Source organism: Aulonocara stuartgranti (assembly GCF_965226115.1).
Source record: "Aulonocara stuartgranti genome assembly, chromosome: 16".
NCBI classification, from domain to species: Eukaryota; Metazoa; Chordata; class Actinopteri; order Cichliformes; family Cichlidae; genus Aulonocara; species Aulonocara stuartgranti.
This window is the reverse complement of record NC_138952.1, coordinates 11,705,505-11,725,633: the sequence shown is the minus strand read 5'-3', so window position 1 is coordinate 11,725,633 and position 20,129 is coordinate 11,705,505. Positions and strand designations below refer to the sequence as shown.

Below are 20,129 nucleotides of genomic sequence, written 5' to 3'. Positions count from 1 at the left end.
AACAACACAAAACAAGATTTCTGAGTATTAGAACTCACCTTCATCAGCACCACAGAGAAAATGTTGCTGTATAAATCTGTTTCCTGTTCTTTTTTCCTGATTATTTGCTCTTAAATATCTTCTTCCATCACTGATTTTGTTAGGGTTGATTCAGATTTGTGCTTGCTATTGTTCTCACACACACATTCAAACCACATCTCATTATTAAATCCTTTCCATACCTTTGGGCAAAACAGATCTTATCTCAACCTTTAATTATGGCAGCTCTGTGTAAATTAGTCTAGAACCAAAACACTGGAAGAGAAATCCCAACTAAATCTGAGGAATACTTGTTTGCCAAGATCATTGGACTCACAATTATGCCTTATCACTGTCGGGAAATGGATGGAATCAACATAAGTTTTTATGCATCAGCACATAATTAGAAATGATCCAGTCCTTAGCAGGTCTTAAACGTAGGTACATACACCCTCTGTTGAACAACAACAATGAAATTTTACACAGTGTCATTATTTATTTTACAAAAAAAGTAAAGCTATGTGTGAAAACCCACGTAGACCCATTCAACATTTTGCAAAACTACAATGATCAGCAATACGTTAAAGTAACTGTTGTTTCTATAACTTTATCAGTTTTTTACATCTGTTCACACCTGTGTCCAGATCAGTAGGCATATAGGCATGTACCAATCAAGTTTGAATGGGCCAATAGGTGGAGGCCCTACACCAGGAAAACAAGAGACAGACAAACAACAGTTCCATCTATCCTTGCATATAACAACATTCATTTTTTACAATGCTGCTGCAGTTCACTGAGACTCGTGGTCATTCATTTATGCATAGCTCTCTTAAGCTTTTACCATGGCATTGCAGGTGGGTTGGGTTAGGATTAGCACTTTGACTGGATCACTGAAAGCCTTTGATTCGGTCTAATGTAGACTTTTTGGTGTGTGGTGTGGGATCATTGTACTTTTAGCTTATAGACAGATGGCCTCAATTTCAGTTCATAATCCTTCAGTATAAAGATGAGTTTGTTAATTCAATGGCTGCAAGGTCCCGGGGCTGCAAAACACAGCCAAATCATCGCGCATCTACCACTGTGCTTGATGGTTAGTATAGGGTTTTTGTGCTTATGTGCTGGTTTTGTTCCAGATATCTTGTGTTTTCTTTATCTTGACACTTGTTTTGAGTTTTTTTTCAATACTTTTAAAGTCCTTTTTGTAACTGTACAGTTAAGCATTTAAAATGCTAACTGAGGCCTGCAGTCTGACATTTCACTCTCTCTCAGTTTTTTTGTTTTTTGAGTATATATATATATATATATATATATATATATATATATATATACCCAAAAATATGTCCAAGTCCAACATAATTTTTATATTAAGAAACTAGTTGTCAAGTATTTAACTAGATAGATAAACCCTTTATTAATCCTACAAGTGAATTTTATGTTACAGAAGCATGATAGGCAGTAAAAAAAATAGTACACTCTACAATAAACAACAAATAAACAACAGAGTTTAAAAAAAGTGCCACAGTCGCCTGGTAATGGCCTCCTCATACTATGTGATAGTGGAGGAATGTATGTATTTATAACAGTAGCAAAAACAGAAAAGTAAAAATGAAATTAGTTAAAAACAGTAAAAGTAAAAACACTGTTTAAGATAGTAAGTGCAAGTTGCATTAATAAGCCATATGAACCCATATAAAACAGCTGCATGAAGATATAATGCAAATACATCTTTGGGATCTCATACCTTACAGGTGCGTTCACCTGTCAGAAAATGAAGAGTTATTATACAGTTTAATGGCGAAAAGTAAGAATGAATTCCTAAAACATTCTAAATCAATTTGGTGTTAACGTTGGCGCAAATGAGTGGATACTTTGAATGGGTCACTTTCTTGGTCATCAAATTACTGCTCAGCTTTCACAAAGTACTCAAGTGTCTTCCAGCTCATTGTTTGGATTTATGGGTTTTCAATACCATTGCACAACTTATGTTTGATACAATTTTTAGCAGTTTATGAGCAATTTGGTGAAAACTTCACTAGAAGCACATTTATTGAGCTCCTAATGAGTACTAATATAATTAAAGTTACAGCTCTGTTGTTACTTTTTAGTCATCTGCATGGCCAGTGAACAGAAAGAAAAAAACGACACATAAAAGACACACAAATCTGGGTTTTTTTCCTGCTGAATTTCGCTACAATCTACTGAATACAGTTAGTGTAAAAATGGTGTAGCAGTCTAAAGTGGAGATATAGTTATTATTTTTAATTTTTCAGGACAGAAGCACTATGGTAGAAAAAACTGTGTCCAGGACAGAAACAACCACATTTTACTGCTAACAGAATTTAGCATGCTAACACAAAGCTAGCCAAGAACCCAGAGTGAGGATACAGCCGAGTGACTGCTGACTTTATCACAGAACGCCAGACCCCGAATTTCAACAGGTAACAGGTAAAGGCATCTGAGTGCCCTTAAGTCTCTTTGTGCTGGTTTTCACATTTGCTTTGTGTTACTGGTTTTGTGTTCTTACATAAATACTAAAAGAAAGATCATATTATCATTAGGATGGGGATTGGTATTAGTGTGAGGGACTGTAGTCTAACGTTTATATTATTAACTGGTGATTATGGCACAATGCATTTCAGATAATTTTACAGTGAGAAAGCTCTGCAGCAAATAGTTTAACGAATTACTTTCTCCTAAGAGTAATTAAGTAACGTACTGCATTACTGTTAAGAAAAGAAGTGTGTAATATATAGCTTTTTTTGAATAACGACTCCAAAACTTTTAGAATGTACGATATCTGTGCATACTTCTTTATTTTTATTTTTATTTTTATCTTTATTTTATTTTAAAAAGGCAATGAAATTGGCTACTTTAAAAAGTGATACAAAAATGTTGGCCTACAAAGGAAGATAACAGTTGTTAAAAAATATGTAAATGTGCTCCTGTAAAAAAGGTTGCAGAACAGAGAAGATTCAAAAGAAAAGGAGCTGAACAGGATTGACTGGTTGCGTAGTATTAATACCAGACAGCATACAATCCGTCAACATAAACAGGAGTTTAAGAAAGATAGTGTAAAAGAATTTATTTGGAAAACATTGAAATGCAATATGTCCTTGAAGCTTTATCTGAAATACTCTCGATATGAAAAAGCGTGTCAGGTTGCAATGTCACTGTATCAAGCAGAGCTCCCCTCACAATATAGCGGTATGAGAGCTCTCTGGGTATTTCTGTAATTGAAGGAATGTCACAAGAAGTGCTTTGATATTCTTCACTCTCAGGTCCACAGAGCCAGGAAGAAGAGAAGGAAAGACAAAAACTCCCAAACAGCCTCTCGGTCACAGTCTTGACCAGTGTTGTGTCTCTAAGGAAAGCATGAAGGAAGGATGACAAGGAACTGGTAGGGCTTTCGAGGGAAATACACTGAAATAGCGATTTCTTGTTAACTTAATAATATGTCCCATATGTGTGAAGTTAAGTATTATCATAAGAGAAAACCAAAATAGACAATCAAAAATAAATAAACTCCTGGCCTTGGTGTGAGTGAGAAGCACTTAACCCTTGTGTGGTGTTCATATTTTTGTTACTCAGCCAGTGTTCATGGGTCTGGTGGACCCGCTAGAGTTTTGGCTTTCCAAATTAACACTATCAAACAATTTTATGTTAAATTACTAAACAGATGTTTACTTCATCCCAATTACAAGACATATGAACAGCAAACATGGTTAATTTTTTCCCTTTACCTTTGTTGGATCACATTTATGAATTAATGTGCTTCTCGTTTTTGTTTTTTTTATATAAAATGTTATAAAAAACATAAATCCGTTATAATCAAGTGGAGTGAGTGGAAAGACACAACACATTTACACGTGAAGCAATATGTTTCACAACTAAATGGGATCAGCTGCTCATCAATGGTGACATTAGGCCCAGGGTTGTAAAACAGGGGGAGGTGGTGCACCCACTTATCCCACACTGTCCTGATGGCAGCTAGCTTGTCTCTCTGCCGTCGAGCTGGTCTGTCGTCTCGGTTATCAAAACAGATAATCCTGGAAATTTTGTGGAAGTTTTCCAGAGACATTGATGCGTGGAAAGGTTTCTGCATCCCACAGGGATTCTGTGGATTCCCCTTTGGACCTGAAAACTCCTGCAAGGATAAGAACCCCAAAGTAGGCCTTTGGGGTTCTTAGATGAATTTGGTCCATCTCCTTCCACCTCTCTCCAAAAACACACCTTCCTTCTAGATTACTGCAATCCAGAATAATTTTCTGGATGGAATCTGGGATGAAAAGCTCAAATGAAGACTTGATGTCCTGCACATGAGTAACTGTCAGCCGTGTTGGCCCTGGATTATCACAGTAACAGCTCTGCAGGGTGGCTCATTTCTTGGGCAAGAAGACCATTCAATTTCACCAGTTATTGACATCCATATTTCTTCACTTGCTGTCTGGTGGGCTTGTTCTGGTCCTGGAGCTGGCTGCAGATGGGGTAATCGTCTTCGTTTTGTTACTAAATGGTGCTCAACCTCATCCTCTTCTTCAAAGTCACTGTCAGACTCTGAATTTTCAGAAATGTGAAATATTCTGAAACCTCTTTGTCAACATCATCATCCGAAGCCCTTCTCTCTTCCAAAATCAATTGGATGGCCCTCGCAGCAGATAATCTTTTGCCATCTTGATCAGTTGTGATAAAGAACCACACTAGCAAAGTCTTATTTATAGTATTATGCCCCTAATTTGCAGGTGGGACAGGGTATGAGAAAATAAAATTTGGATACCTCAAGAAAGAGGGTAAAATGTGCAGGAATGTCAGAGCAGACGGTGTTGATAGTTGAATTTTCAACAATGTTGCAACTTTGTGCGGAGCAGGGGGGGAAGAAAACACTATCAGCAGCACCAGAAAGGAGGAAGACAGAGTGTGGGAACACAGGACCTACACTTTCAACACTTTTATTAGACCTGGGTCCAGTGGACCCAAACACCTTGTATGTAATGTAAATGCGTGGGGGGAGGTACAGTATGAGGTTATTGAAAATTAGTTTGGATTTATGTTCTTCACAGAAAATAAGCCAAAGCCGATGAATTTCAGGTTGAAAAAATAATTAATTGTTTAATTTTTCTTTTGAAAAAAAACTGAAAACGGGTCTCACAGACCCGAACACCATACAAGGGTTTTAAACAAACCAGTTTTATCAACAGATCCCAAAAGTTCTCCACTGACAGGGAGGACAGTAATATTAAAACACCTTGTATTGCAAAGACAATATTTAAGTCAGTGAATTAAAATGGTAAACTTGTATCATCAAATGCACATTTTAGTCACTTCATGACTTTGCTTTGCAAGCATAACTGCAATTGGTCCATGGTGTAAACTTGAATTACCAGCAGCCACAAAGGTACCTCCATCACATCGTATGAGAATTACATGACAGGGCAATATCCGACTTTTAATAAAAGACCTGTATCACTCTGATATATGGGTTATAGATGCACAGAAAGAAGGAAAGAGAAGGGTGAGATAAATGAGTGAGTTGAGAGAGAGAGATGGTCAGAGGGGCAAGGATAATGAGGTCAAAATCATTGTCATTAAGCCAATCGGGGAGATTGATACTGGGGTCGTGGCTTTCCCTTCTAAAATGAGGCAATCAGTGATCTGGATATTAAATGTTCCCTGTGGGAACTGTGCGGTATTGTGCCTTCGGTCGTTTGGGGTTTTAATTCACAGCTGAGCAGCTTAAACTTTAATTGCTAACTGTGCTAAAATTCTCTTTGCTACACAAGCATTACCAGTTTTTTAGTGTTCACTTGTTTTATTTTCAGTATAGCTACTTGATCTCAGTGGATCAACCATATACAGAGGATACAGAGAACAATAGAAAAGGACAGCTTTATCTTGTAATTGCCTGTTGACTTCATTAAAATGAACAAGAGCTTGTGTAAGTTTGATAGATGACAGAACAAAACTGTACAGATGTGTGTAAAGATAAACATGATGTGACTGCATAGTACAGGGTGCTGGGCCACAATGTCTAAAGATTGTCTTTGTTTCTGGTAGAGGAGCTACAAATTGAAATTCCAAGAGATGCTGTTACTCGTTTTTTTAAAAAGAAGACAAACTGAACAAAAACATGAACTGTCTTCAATTGCTTCATCTAATTAACTGTATCACCCTTAAATCGGCACCTACTTTGGTTAAATGGCTGAAAGCAGTCAGCTTCAGTACACTCATGAGTGCCTTTTATGTCAGTGTAGCTTTGGACTCTCCCCCTCTGCTTAAGTTAGCACTTCAAACATGGGTCATTTCACCCCCTAGTGTCATGAAGCAGTTATATCATTCTCTGCTCTGTGTAGAAAAGGGCAGACTGTTAAAAGCACTGCATGAAGTTAGACCAGAAGGACACATAACCTAGTTGTGCTTTCATTCTCTATGCTTTACTGGTGCTGTGTTTTCTTTCAATGAAAACTATTATCTCTGGTGTTGTTTCTGGTTTTATATTCTATTAATACTTCTTACTCCAGTTTACCTTTTTCTTTCACCATAAACCCTGCACCTCTTCATGAATAAAAAAAAAGTATCTCCAATTAATGTACAATTTCATGCAATGTTGCAAAGATCACAGAAAAACCATGTCAACATTTTATAACAATTACTGTAGTGGAGTCAGCGAGTTCTGAAGGACATCAATATGTCAGTACACTATTATGTAATTTATCCAGGATGGACTGCTGAGATTTGTGTCCACCTGATGAGATGAGCAAACATATTTAATCAGGACAAACAGAAAGTGGAGGTTAGTTCAGCGTTTGTATGTGTGTGTGTGTTTGTGCCTGGGTCCCTGTATTACTCTGCCTCTCCATACTTTCCCAAACGGCGATTTAAACAAAAATAAAATAAACAGCAGAAATGGGAAAAAAAAGCACATTTCTGTAAATAAGGGTATGGTCCACGAGGATATGGTAAAGCTAAACCGTAAACTAAAGCTTAAATAAACAGCTAAGATCTCCGAACACGTGTGTTTTATGCTGTGGTTTTCAAATCCGTGACCTTTAATCATTTCTAACGTGGTTAAATTCTTTAACCTTCCCCTTAACTTGAACTTCCCCTAGATGGAGTTGTTGACAAAACAAACTACCCTCCCCACTCCTACCAAATATACAAATGAGTCATACAATTTCATCACTTATGAGAAATGCCAGATTTGAGATTGACTTTTGTTGGCTGACATCTCAAGGGAACAGTAAACTTCATTTTGGTGGTTAAAGTGGAAATGTTCTTCAGGTCTACGTTATGACAATGATGGTGGCTTTGACAAGTGGCTGACCAGAAGAAGCGAGAGGCGGATATTGTGGTACAGGCTCAGTTACAGACCACATGCCCCTATTTCCACAGTGCGTGCACACACATACACAGACACAGAGCTATATAAACATGCACATACATATCCACAGGCTTGTCTCCCGGCTGCAGGACACCCCTAATCGAGATGGAAGAGTGCTGTGGCAGATCGAAATGCCTGCAGATGACAAGGTGGGAATGGATTGGCTCCTGTGCCCTTGTCATGTTGCTCCATCTGCACCAAACAGAGAGGAAGACAGATGGATTCCAAGGCTGAAAGCTGGGTGGCACAGGGAGACAGGTACAGGAAGACAGACAATGATTAATGAAAAATATATTAGGTAACAAAATAAACGCTGCTTTTGGAGAAGAAGTGCATAATTCATAAATCCATTTGTTTAGTGAAAGTATATGTAGTAACAGCTTTTTTTTTCTTGAGCTGTCTTTGAAGTCAATTTTGAAAAAACAAAAGGTAAGGACTAAAATGTTCCTGTTGAGACTCTAGTAGAGTCCTTTAACAGTCAGTTAATGGGAAATGTCATATCTTATAGCACAACCCTTCAAGGATCCAATTCAGTCAGTCAGATTTCACTCTGAAGGATGAGCATGACTTCAGGACCAGTCAAAGTTAAATTTCAGGTGAATGTGACTATATATTTAGGCAAAACATTTATTGTTATATTGTCCTAATTCTAATTGTCTTTTGTGTTCTCTGAGTTTCTTTTAGAGTATGTAAAAGTCTGAAAGTAAGACATTCTGGCTGAAGACACAAGATGATTGTCCTCAAACACGACAAGACATACAAACACCACATCTGGTGGTTTGATGGATGAAGTAAATCTTGTAGGTTTTTCACTCAAATCTAAAAAGGCTAAAAGCACATATTTTTCAAAGCTTTACCTTTACAAGTGATAAAGTTTTAAGGTCCAGGAGCAACTTGTTAGTAAGATGTACATGTAGTTTAACTGGCTTTGGTCATTTATTGGACATATGACTTTCCCTTCTTTATACTTTTTTATTGCTCTTCCAGTTTTTTTCTTTGTTCAAGTTCTTTCTGTTAAAATACTGGCCCTAACATTCCTGCCAGTGGAACAAAAAAAGCTGTGTTAACAGTGAACATATCACTGCAAAGGCCACTCCAATCTGCCACCTAAGTGCTGCACGTGCTCGAAGGCATACTTACCGTAGAGGGTTTATTCTCTATCTTCCTGGGCAGACTGCTCTAGTGAAGCCTTTCTATCCCTTGCAGTCTTTTACAGGTCACTGATCTCCTATTACAGCTTAGACATCTGAACCATGTTTCCTAACAATCCTTTTCCTTATTTAGCTGTGCTCAAGCAGCAGATAAGATATTCCCCTAAGGGGAAAATACAGCACTTAATATTAGAAGAAATCATTCATAGTCACAAGGTGGCTTTTAGCTTAAACATTGCATGAAAAAAAAATCTGCTATGCTGAAAGATGATAAAATCCAGTTCTCATATTTAGGAATTTTCTTATACAAGTCATGCAGTGATTGAGCTTAAAGGATGAAAAATGTTTATCTCGAAAATTAAATCAATTTAACAGCTTACAAAAGTTTGGGGACTATGTGGGAGTCACTCACTCAGTCTTGGTAGTCTAATTGTCACAGGTACCCAATTCAAGAGCATTAGTTTGAATGTTTTAATTATTTCAAGGATTTCATGGAAAACCCAACCCTTACTGGAAAATATATTGGACTGGTATGTGTTTTTTTCTAAGGTGATGTGGTGGCAAATGCAGAGAGGCAGGTTAATGTTGTTTCCCTCCCTTGGGGGATTAATCACCTGGTCTCATAACTACCTGCCAACATAATCATCCATAAGAGATAGGGAGACTCAGCCAACAGTAAACCTGGAGACAGCAGGGAAAGACAGAGAGAACTGGGAGGGAAAACAAATAAGCCTATGCATTTTGCTTTACTCGGACTGCATATTTTGTAATGCAATGCCAAAAAAAGACATACTGGGGATACCGCGTCGTTCTGCTTTCACTTTCTTAAATTAGATCAAAATGTCTAGAAATGTGTGTTTTGATTTTACTACATAACTGTCCAAAAAATTCTGAAGGGAATTGTCATTTATAGGCCCTTATATTTTGGATCTCTCTTGTTAGCTGTCACTGAAACAGACAAGTTGGCCTGCTCAGTAATATACACAGTGGATGGATGTCAGAGAAAAATGAATGAATGCAAAACAGAGTAAAAAGCTTTCTGAAAATGCCATGTCAAATTGAGATCGAATCAAGCCTATTTATTTTTGTTAGCCCAGCATCTCTCATTGACATCTGTTGATGAGGGTTTGTCTTGGATGATGTCCTTCATTTCACCTCCCAAGGTCTCTACCACTACTCCTTCCTCTCCTCCCTCTTCTACTCCTTTCCCTGCATTGAGACTATAAATTGCTGAATATAAAGCCTTGTTTCCAGTCCGTTAGACCCGCCAGCCAATGCCAAGGGCCTTCACATCCCCTTCTGCACCTCTAAAGGCACTTATGTGGAAAAATCTCTCTCTCTCTCTCTCCGTTTACCCTTGTCTGCAATATGTGCATGCATCATTCAAGCACCAACCAACACAACCACTAGCAACACCTTTCCACCACAAGGCCAAGTTGTAGCTTTGCTATTTATTGCAAGGGAGGACATGGTTGGAAACCCAGATAAAAATAAATAGCTTCTCCAAAAAACAATATATATCTTTTGTGACGATTTCTCCTCTAATGGCCCAATGTAGTTTTTTTTGTTTGGTTTTTTTTACAATTTAATAAATAAATTAGATTTGCTGATATTTCCTAATGAAACCTGATTGTTTCTGATAACAGTAAAAAAAAACAACCCTTGTAACTCTTGCACCTTGAAAGCCTCATTGGACGTCAGAGGTGAACATCATTAAAGTTTATCAGAGTCATTTTACTCTTTTGCAAACTATTTAGTAGAGTTTTTAAATCGATGATAGTTTCTAGAGTTCTTTGGTAAATCGCCTGTAGAAGGTGTGATCATAACGTTCTGGTACTTTAGTCTTTAAAGTCATTTATCATATGTGATTTGACGTCTGTCAATATTTCCTCTTTAAGTTTGGTCTTTTTTATACTGTTACCCTACTTTTATTTCTGTGTTTGCTATTTTGCCACATTCTTAGTATCACTTATGATTTGTCTGTCTCTTTCCTATTAGTTTCCTTATACACCTCCTGCTTTTCGCACCTACCTTAACAGTTTGACACAGTTTTCATGTTTTTTAGCTATATGGTTATATTTTCATTTCCAGTTTTCTTGTTCTTTAATTTCTCCTTGCGCCTTGACTACAAAGCCTGGCTTCTCTAACTGCCTTTCTGTGATTGACCACCATCTGGATTAAAGAGATTAAAGACTGAATTTTGGATTTTAAGCTGCCTCTTTCTGTTTGGGTCCTCTTCCTCTGTCATTGCTGTAAAGTTTTCTTCAAGATCATTTTGCTGTGAGTCTGGGAACCATGTTCAGCACCGCTATTTTTAGATTTTTGGAAGACCTGTTCAGATAAGTTATTTAGCACTGCCTAGTAAATATAGTTGAATTCCCAACGTCTCGCTGGTTATGTACAAAGTCAAAGATGGAACCATAGATGGACAAATGTGAACATGATTTCAATGTAGAACAGAGGTCTAACTTTATTCTGTGTGGAAACGTACATTTGCATTTTTTTGTCTTTAAAACAAATCTGAAATATCCATCCATCCATCCTTCAATTTTCTTCCGTTTATCAAGGGGCAGGTTGGGGGGCAGCACCCTAAGCAGAGAAGCCCCCGGCCACCTCCTCCAGCTTGTCTGGGAGAACATCAAGCTGTTCCCAGGTCAGCCCAGGGATATAATCTCTCCAGTGTGTCCTGGGTCTCTCCCAGAGCCTCCTCCATATGTGATGTGTCTGGAACACCTCACCCAGGAGGTATCCTTGTCAGATGCCCGAACTACCTCAATTGGCTCCTTTCGATATGGAGGAGTATCAGCTCTACCCCCGCCTGGATGGCCAAATTCCTCACCCTATCTGATGCCAGCCACCCTTTGAAGAAAGCTAATTTCCACCGTTTGTCTCCACAATCTCGTTCTTTCGGGACCATAAGTGAGGGTAGGGTCGTAAATTGACCTGTAAACTTTTACTTTTATGCTCGCTGCAGCCACAGCACCAATCTGTTTGTTAATCTTCCGCTCCCCTCTCCCCTCAGTCATGAACAAGACCCCAAAATACTTAAACTCCTCCACTTGGGGCAATAACTTTTCCCTGACCTGGAGTGGGCAGTCCACTCTTTTGTGGTTGAGGGCCATTGTTCCTCCTGCATGGTCTCCCATAGAGATCTGATACGATTGCAAAATCAATCATCGACCTTTGGCCAAGGGTGTCCTGGTGCCACTTATGGACACCCTTATTTTCAAACATGGTGTTTGTTATGGACAACTGTCGTTTACACATTAGTCCAGTAACAGATAGATATTCATATATTTTCCCCCGCTGGTAATGCAACTTCTTCATGCAGCAAAGCAGTTCTGGAAGCATGTACATTTTATGCTTTGGAAATGTAAAATTCATGATTTGCCTATTCTATTCAACCCTGTTGAATAGGATAGTTGAACATTCCCAAAAATGTAACCTTTTAAAACCTTGCACTTTTAGAAAAAAACTGTCTGTGTGACAAATTATTTTGCATATGTAGCGCTCATGTAACAGCTTTGCAAGCCACTTTGTTTTTTTGCGAAGCCATGATGCGTCACAATGCTACAGAGTAGTTGTAGTCTATCCTGATAACAAATTGTTATCATATCAATATAATTAGCTTTAAATGCTACAATTCCCACATTTCCTTTGTGATTTCCGCCGGTCCACTGGTAGCTGGTATGTGCAGGCAGCTAAGAGGGTCCAATGAAATTTGAAGTCAGTATTTCTACACTGCAAGAATGTAGCAAAATTTTAAACCTTTAAAAGAAAAGGGAAGAAAATTAACCCAACAGGGCGAAACAAAGACACACAAGATATGTCTCACAAGAAAGGAAAAGTTTCTAAGCACAACAAAGAGTGGGAAAGGACTTTTTATGGCTGATCTACTATGCAAAAGCGCAACTTTCATTTTGCCAGTACTGCTCAGAAGCAGCGAAAAAGGGTAAACTTACAAACATAATATGTATGTAGGGTTGCCAAATGACCCGCTTCAGCTGGGACATTGCGTGTAATGAGCACTGGTTTGTCCCTTATTCTACCCGTAAATGTTTCGTATATTGATTGTTAAATGCAATGTCACATTCTGACCAGGAGATAGCACTCTTACAAATACCAAATTAGATTTGATCGCAGTTGTATCAGACGAGTGCTTGTGTCCAGTCACAACCATCAGTGACTTAGTCTGTGTAGCATAATAAACTGCGCAGTTGAAGCCTGTATTTACACTGTTTTATTTGAAAAAACATTTCTTCTTTGCCTACTTTTCAAAGGAAGTGCCGATGTAATTTTTGTTATCCTTGACTGTATTTTTCTTTAATGTTTTAGATGAGGTATTGATTAAACTGAATACCAACATTTTACTGCATTTTTACTGTAATGTGAACATACAGTGCATATTTACACAATGCCCAGCTGGATGTGCATTGTACTTTGTCCCACTTCCATCCATCCATTCGCTTCCGCTTATCCCTCGCGGGTTGCGGGGGGCGCTGGAGCCTATCCCAGCTGTCATAGGGCGAGAGGCGGGGTACGTTCTGGACAGGTTGCCAGTCTGTCGCAGGGCCAACACACAGGGACAGACAACCATTCACGTTCACATTCACTCCTGCATTCACACCTATGGGCAATTTGGATTAACCAACCTATCCCCACTAACTGCATGTCTTTGGATGGTGGGAGGAAGCCGGAGTACCCAGAGGGAACCCACGCAAACACGGGGAGAACATGCAAACTCCACACAGAAAGACCCCCGGTCTGATGGTGGAATTGAACTCAGGACCTTGCTGTGTGGCAACAGTGCTAACCACCATGCCACCGTGCACGAAACTTTGTCCCACTTGAAACTTTTATTTAAAGTGGGACACACTTGACTTGTGTCCCACTTTAAAGTTGCTCCAAGTAGGGTCCTTTGGGAGTACAATAGTTAAAAAGTTGGCAACCCTAAGTGTCACGGAGGAGCAGGGAGGACTCGGCGCAGACTGAAATCTCAGAAAAACAGGTTTATTTACACACTCCAGGTGCACTATATACAGGTGAAGGAGAAGGGGGCCAGGGTTCCCAGGGGTGCAGAGCGGGGTCGGGAAAAGCGTCCAGAGTCTCCAAACCAAACACGAGAAATCTGCATACAGAGAACAAGGGTTAGCACGGAACTTTCACGGACAGAGCTCAAAACTGGCTGAGGCTAAAGTAGCACTGACGAGCGTTATTCAGTAGTCCAGCGGCGAGGTGCTCTCAGTCACTGCCTTAAGTAGCGGGAGCAAACAAGGTGAGGAGCCACAGGTGATTGCCTACAGGTGGTGGAGGCCGGGAGCTCACAATGAGCTCCGCCCAGGCAGCGAGCAGAGAGAGAGGAGAGAGAGAAAAGACAAAACATAACATGTAGCCACACAGGGCCAGCCGAGCAGGCACGGGGACCATGACACTAAGTATGTTCAACATGTTGAACATTCTAACTTTACTAGGAAGTCACAGTAGCTAGCTCTGTCTTTTACTATATTCTGTGTGCCAACGCACAGTATATTAAAAATGTTTTTGGTCACAATGGCAGTTTTCATAGCTGTTCACCACCAACTTGCCACAGATGCTTCTATGCAGCTTAACCCACTTTCTGGAAAAAATTAAGACTCTTTTTTTTGATACAGCAGAGGAGAAGGACTGTGCTTTGCGGAGACCAAGGATAAATGGTCATGTGGATTTTCAGGCAAAGGTCTGAAAATAACGGCAGTACTGAAATAGGTCCAGGGGTGTACCATTATTTATGGTAAATGGCCTGTATTTGTATAGTGCTTTACTAGTCCCTAAGGACCCCAAAGCGCTTTACACATCCAGTCATTCACACACGGGTGATGGCAAACTACATTGTAGCCACAGCCACCCTGGGGCTCACTGACAGAGGATGCCGAACACTGGTGGCACCGGGCCCTCTGACCACCACCAGTGGGTGAAGTGTCTTGCCCAAGGACACAACAACCAAGACTGTCCAAGCCGGGGCTCAAACCGGCAACCTTCCGATTACAAGGCGAACTCCCAACTCTTGAGCCACGATCGCCCAATGCCAAGTATCAGAACTTTTTGGTTGTACTTTGCACCACTTATATTTTATTTTTTCTTCAACCCATTTGCACATAGTGGTTGGATCAAACTAGCTTGTCAGATGTGCAGACTTTTATTTCTTTTTTAACAGATCATAATGCTGGGTCTCTCAGAGCTCAAAAGTACCCACAACAACATTCTTTTTATTAGTTTAAATAAAAATAAGCTACTGATATTAGGAACTTTTCAGTAATATCTAATGAAACAACAAACTTAAGGGTTTCCTCCTTATTTCCTGAGGTTCTCATAATAATCCTTTAATGCTGGTACAAACTCATGGTCCATGCAGACAGATGTTTTTACTGTTGTATGAGTGAGTGCAGACTGTGCTCAGCTGAGCACCATTTATCCTTTTCCAGTATTCATTCTTGAGTCCAATTTACTTCTGGTACAGACATACCTGATATCAGGTCATTTAACTATCCACATTCCTATCCATAGTCTGAGTTGACGGATACAAACCTATTGCAGGCTGAGTTTACAACATGTGTTTTTATGGGTTTAATAGCTGTTAGTGAATTACTGAAGTGACCATGTGGACCTTTTGCAAAAATAATTGTTCAGTAGTTGAGATGGATGAGTATTATAAAACACAGACAGAGAATAAGAGCATATTCGTGTGTTATCAGAGCATATTAACTACGACTGAAGCATTATTTGCTAAGACAGTTTTCTTTCTATCATCCCCCTGGAAAGAATGCAGTTCACTTCTATATTATCACCATGTAGCTAAGTACCCCTTGATGGCTCCAAAGACTGCCAAACGGCCAGGTCATTGTACTCCCAAAGGCCCCACAAGAGCTGACGTTTTTTTAGACCTTCCAGAATAGTGAAACTTCAAAAATCATGAACAACACTGAGACAGAATTTCATACTTGGAACTTTTTAATAACACTGCACAGAGAGATATAGACAATACTTAGAGAGACAATGAATATATTTACTTGGAACTGTCACAACATATTGATCCAAGCATAGCATGAATGTGGTTTGACTTCAATAAATAAATTCATAGTGCATGCACACTATAAAATTGCCCTGTTTGAGTAAATATATATCAGTTCTCTTTCCGTAAAGGAAAAAGTTTTATTCTATCATTGTCTCTATTCACTTTCCACAGGAATACTGGTGATTAGGAAATGTCATCCTATTGTTCTGTAATTGTCCAGGTTAATGACAATGGGAAAAATACTCAAAGATTGATTATTTTATTTCATAAGCACTTATTGAAAACCAAAATAGTACCATCTCCACCCAAAGAATGCCTGTCTGTTATTTATTAACACAGCAAATCTATAATGTACTTTTTCAAAGTTTGGTTCCTTTTTTTGTATGTTTGTTTTTCCTTCCACCTGTAAAACTGCTTTTGAAGAAAAGACTAAAATCTTCCAGCACACCTATTTATCTTACAGCCCCTATAGACATCTTTCTTCTTGCCATGAGTCATGTCTGCAGATTCCCGAACAGAGCAGCAGGTGAAAAACAAATGTTGTGTAGCAGGCCTCGTTTAACCCAGGTAAAAAGGCTCATCAGCAGATGCCTTAAGGGTGTTTATAGCTCCTCTGCAGTTGGCAGCAGAATGTCTTCTGTGTTGTTGCCAGGTATTGATAGCTTGATATGTTGTTGTTTATGTCTGGATAAGTTGTCATGCCCTCCACATGAACTCTTGGTAAAGTCAGCTAAAGAAGACAGCTTCTTTGAGCTTTAAGCCACCACAGGTGTGAAGGGATAAAAATAAATCCAAAATCATGATATCAGTGTGTAAAACTATGAATTGATGCAGTGTCGGGGCAACTACGATCTTTTTTATTTTTTTTATTTTTTTTTTGGGGGGGGGTTTCACCTCAATCTGATTTGTGCTTAGTCATCGCTTTTTCTCTTTTGTTCATTAAAGTATGTCATGCTGTGCCTGCTATACGACTTTAACCATTAAGGCTATTTCATTAGCAATCCCAGAGGAATAACTCATTTCCTATCAACGTTAGCCCCACTGCTGGCATAAACCCTCGTTCAGAGTCTATTAATGTCATGTAGGACACAGGTAATTTAATTCATAAGCCAAGATTACATCGGAGTTGTAATGGCCTAATGATGAAGCATGATGTTTGAGTTTCAGTTAATAGGATTATGTAACAGATGACAGAGACCAGACTATTATCAGTAACTAAGGAGAACAATAGACATCAAGTAACACATCTTGCTTTCTCCAGCCGCCATGCGCAACCATGTGCACAATTTACTTTTTATCTCAAACAAACCTGACATTAAAATATATATACTCAACACCTGATCATCTTCTTTGAAAGAATTCTGGACACAGCTCAAGAGCAGTGGATGGTGGGGGTGTTTAGCAGGAAAGCAGTTTGCGTCACTGGCTACATTTCCCCAGGCTTGGGAATGAATTGCAGGATACAAGATTCTAAGGGGACTTTTGTTGGGCATAATACTGAGTAGTTGAATCACTGAAATGAATCACAACCAGATTTTTCAAACAAAGGTAATGAGTAAATAATTTTTCTTAGGTAGATCCATGTTCAGCCACTGGAACTGTCTTTAAATTAAAAACATAAATAAATAAAATTAAAATAATTATTTATGATGTATATGTAGTAATGCAATTTTATATGCTTTTTTTCTTCTGTTATTGCCTCTCAGACTTTAAACACCTCGTTCTCCTATGAGACTGAACTTAGATTTCCAGACTTCCAGTGTTGGTAAAAAGGTGCTGATGAACAGATTGATAAATTATCTCTCTCTCTCTCATTCACTCTTTCTCTGTTTTGGCTGGATGCATATCAGCAGCTTCCTTTCTGTTTGTCAAACATATGAATAATAATCACACACCATGCTAATCCATTGTTTCTTTCTACCTGTATTCTTTGGAATTCATGCATACTTAAACTGCTATTATTCTGATATGGGTCATTTCGTGATAACAATAGAGGCTGCATTCCCAAGTCTGTGGTATCGCCTTTGTCTCCTCTGCAGTTTAATTGCCCACATGTACCACAGATCCTGTTCACTGTATGATATCAGCATAGAGATTTTCAGAAATATGAAAAAAATGTATAATTTTGTAGTTCAGACATGTCACGAAAACTAAACGTTGTCAAACTACAGTTGACCAGAAAAGTTATTTAGTATCATTTGTTGTGACCAAAAGCTGTGTTTCTCAAACTGCAGAAATAAAACAATGAAACAATATGAGAATTGCAAATTGATGATCATATTATCCTTTACCAACTGTTCTACCACAGCCAACATTGCAAAGGAATGGAGTATTTCCCCCTTGTATTGGTCCTGGTAATTGAACTTTGATTGCAGCAATTTCCATCCACTGGATAATTGGCTTTATGGCTGTACCTCACCATATTGTTGGTATTTACAGTATGATAAACAAAATTTAGGACATGGAAATACAGGGATACATTCAGAGGGGATTTGCTTTAACAAGAATATTAACATGCAGAGATAATGGAAAAACAGCAGTCCAGACTGGCAACAAAACAGACCAAGTGAAAAAAAGAACAGAGAATGGTAGTAGATGTGCAACAACCTTGAAGATGTGGAGGACAAGAAAGGCATGAAAAAGTGTAGCATTAGTGTAGCATTACACAAAATATTCAGTTTATTGAGATTGACATTCATTCACAAATGCCATACTAAACACAGTATAAAGAAATGAACATAAATTTTCCATAGGTCATTATAAAATCACAACTTTACAGCCCTCTGTAACACCACCACTCAGTGGGCCCATGCAGGAGTCTCTTTTTCATGTCATTAAAGATACTATTATTATTTATTTAGTAAAATAAATCCAGGAATTATCGAATGATGAGCCACTGTGGTCCAAATACAAACTATAAGCAGGCAGGGATCAAATGAGTACAACCTTTCACTGAAGGTAACTATAATTGTATATGTATATAATATTATGTTATATTATGTAATAAAACACAAAACTACACAAAAAGCACTATAGTGTAATCGTGAAGTGCAAACTGAGTCCACGACAGCAGTGTGTTAGCACTCACACACACACACTGCTAACAAAACTTCGGTCTTAGCAAACATCTACATAGACAGCATGCTAGCGCAAAACTAGCGTGTGATTAAACAACACAATTGAATTGGTAATTAGCTGTTAACTCCCAATATATATAGTGCGTCTATAGTGCGATGGAAAGGAACAGGTGCCTTAATAATAACAAGACACAGTGTTATTGTGGCAATGTGTTTATAAGGCACCCAATCCAGACACTTTTATCGTGTCTAGGCATTTTAAGCTTTTCATGTATCTTTTTGCTGTCAAGCAAAAAGGTTAAGGTCAGGTCTAAAGTCAAGGATAGTGTGTTTTCTATGGTGTGAAATTACGTGAAAAGCAAGACATTGTCTTGGCATACCATTTGTACCTGATTTCATCACATCACGCTGCATCAAAGGCTCTGTACTGTGAGTTGTTCCTCTGATTAGCACAACCCATTTTTAGAAGCTTCATTTACATCATATAAAGTTTAACTTTTTCTCCGTGTCCTCCATCTGAACCCTGTGTTTATCTCTGAAGCAAACCATCCTCCTTCCTCATTCTGTACATTTCAAAGGAAACATGAGCTACTAATTTGCATAATCCAGAATGTACTGTGTCTGTATGTGTGTGTGTGTGTGTGGATGTGTATTGGAATGAGCACTGACTTATTCTCTGCATTCCCACATCTAATTATCCCAACTGGCCTGGGAACAGGGCCCACTCAATGAGCAAGAGAAAGAAGCTGGTCACACATGAAAATGGAACAGACAAAAACCAGTAGCTCTGCAGAGAAAGGCATAGAGTAAACGAAATATAAAGAACTCTATTCAGAACTGGGTCAATGTTTTCTATAGCTCCATCCATTTTTTTGGCAAGCCTGACAAAAATATATCCAAAACTGGCTGACCCAGGCAATTATGAAACCACAACTGCATAGTAGGTACCTTGCAGTTTTGTGAGAATTGAAAGCCTCACTTTTTTGGCTACACTTGATTAGTTGCACATGTAGCGGGTTTGCTGAACAATCAGTACATCATACATTTCAGTCATTTTAAGTAAGGTGACCCAGAACATATGGCCTAGATTTAACTATACCTTAAAGAAGTCTTAAAGAATTAATAATAGTATTGATTGTAAAAGGCACACTGGTAGCAACATTACACAATTACAAAATCCAAACCTTTTAAATTGTAATTGATTTGAAATATTACGTGTAACATAAGTTCTGTCTTTTATATCCTCAGAAATACAAAGTTTATTAGTGGATTTTGTTAGGACTTTTTCAAACTGTAGCTGCAGTCTCAACTCTTCCTAGAAAGTTGAAGGAAAATGCAGTACAAGCGATTCACCATACAAGAACAGTAAGAGCCTTTTCTGGGATGATGATAAAAGAACATCAGAAGTTTTTTTCCACCAAAAGTCTGTCAGTATCTTCATCTTTGGTTCAACTGAG

At 38.6% G+C, this 20,129-nt stretch overlaps 1 long non-coding RNA gene across 2 annotated transcripts; it reads left to right on the top strand.

Moving 5' to 3' along the window:
- Nucleotides 1-2,248: 2,248 nt before the first annotated feature.
- LOC309691358 lies at nt 2,249-7,967 on the top strand. 2 transcript variants are annotated; one of them, XR_014271966.1, is made up of 4 exons: nt 2,249-2,463; nt 3,297-3,415; nt 7,464-7,651; nt 7,902-7,967. It is a non-coding gene; the product is annotated as an uncharacterized lncRNA (long non-coding RNA). The 2 variants fall into 2 exon arrangements; XR_014271967.1 differs by lacking the exon at nt 7,902-7,967 and having other exon boundaries at nt 7,464-7,675.
- Nucleotides 7,968-20,129: the final 12,162 nt, after the last annotated feature.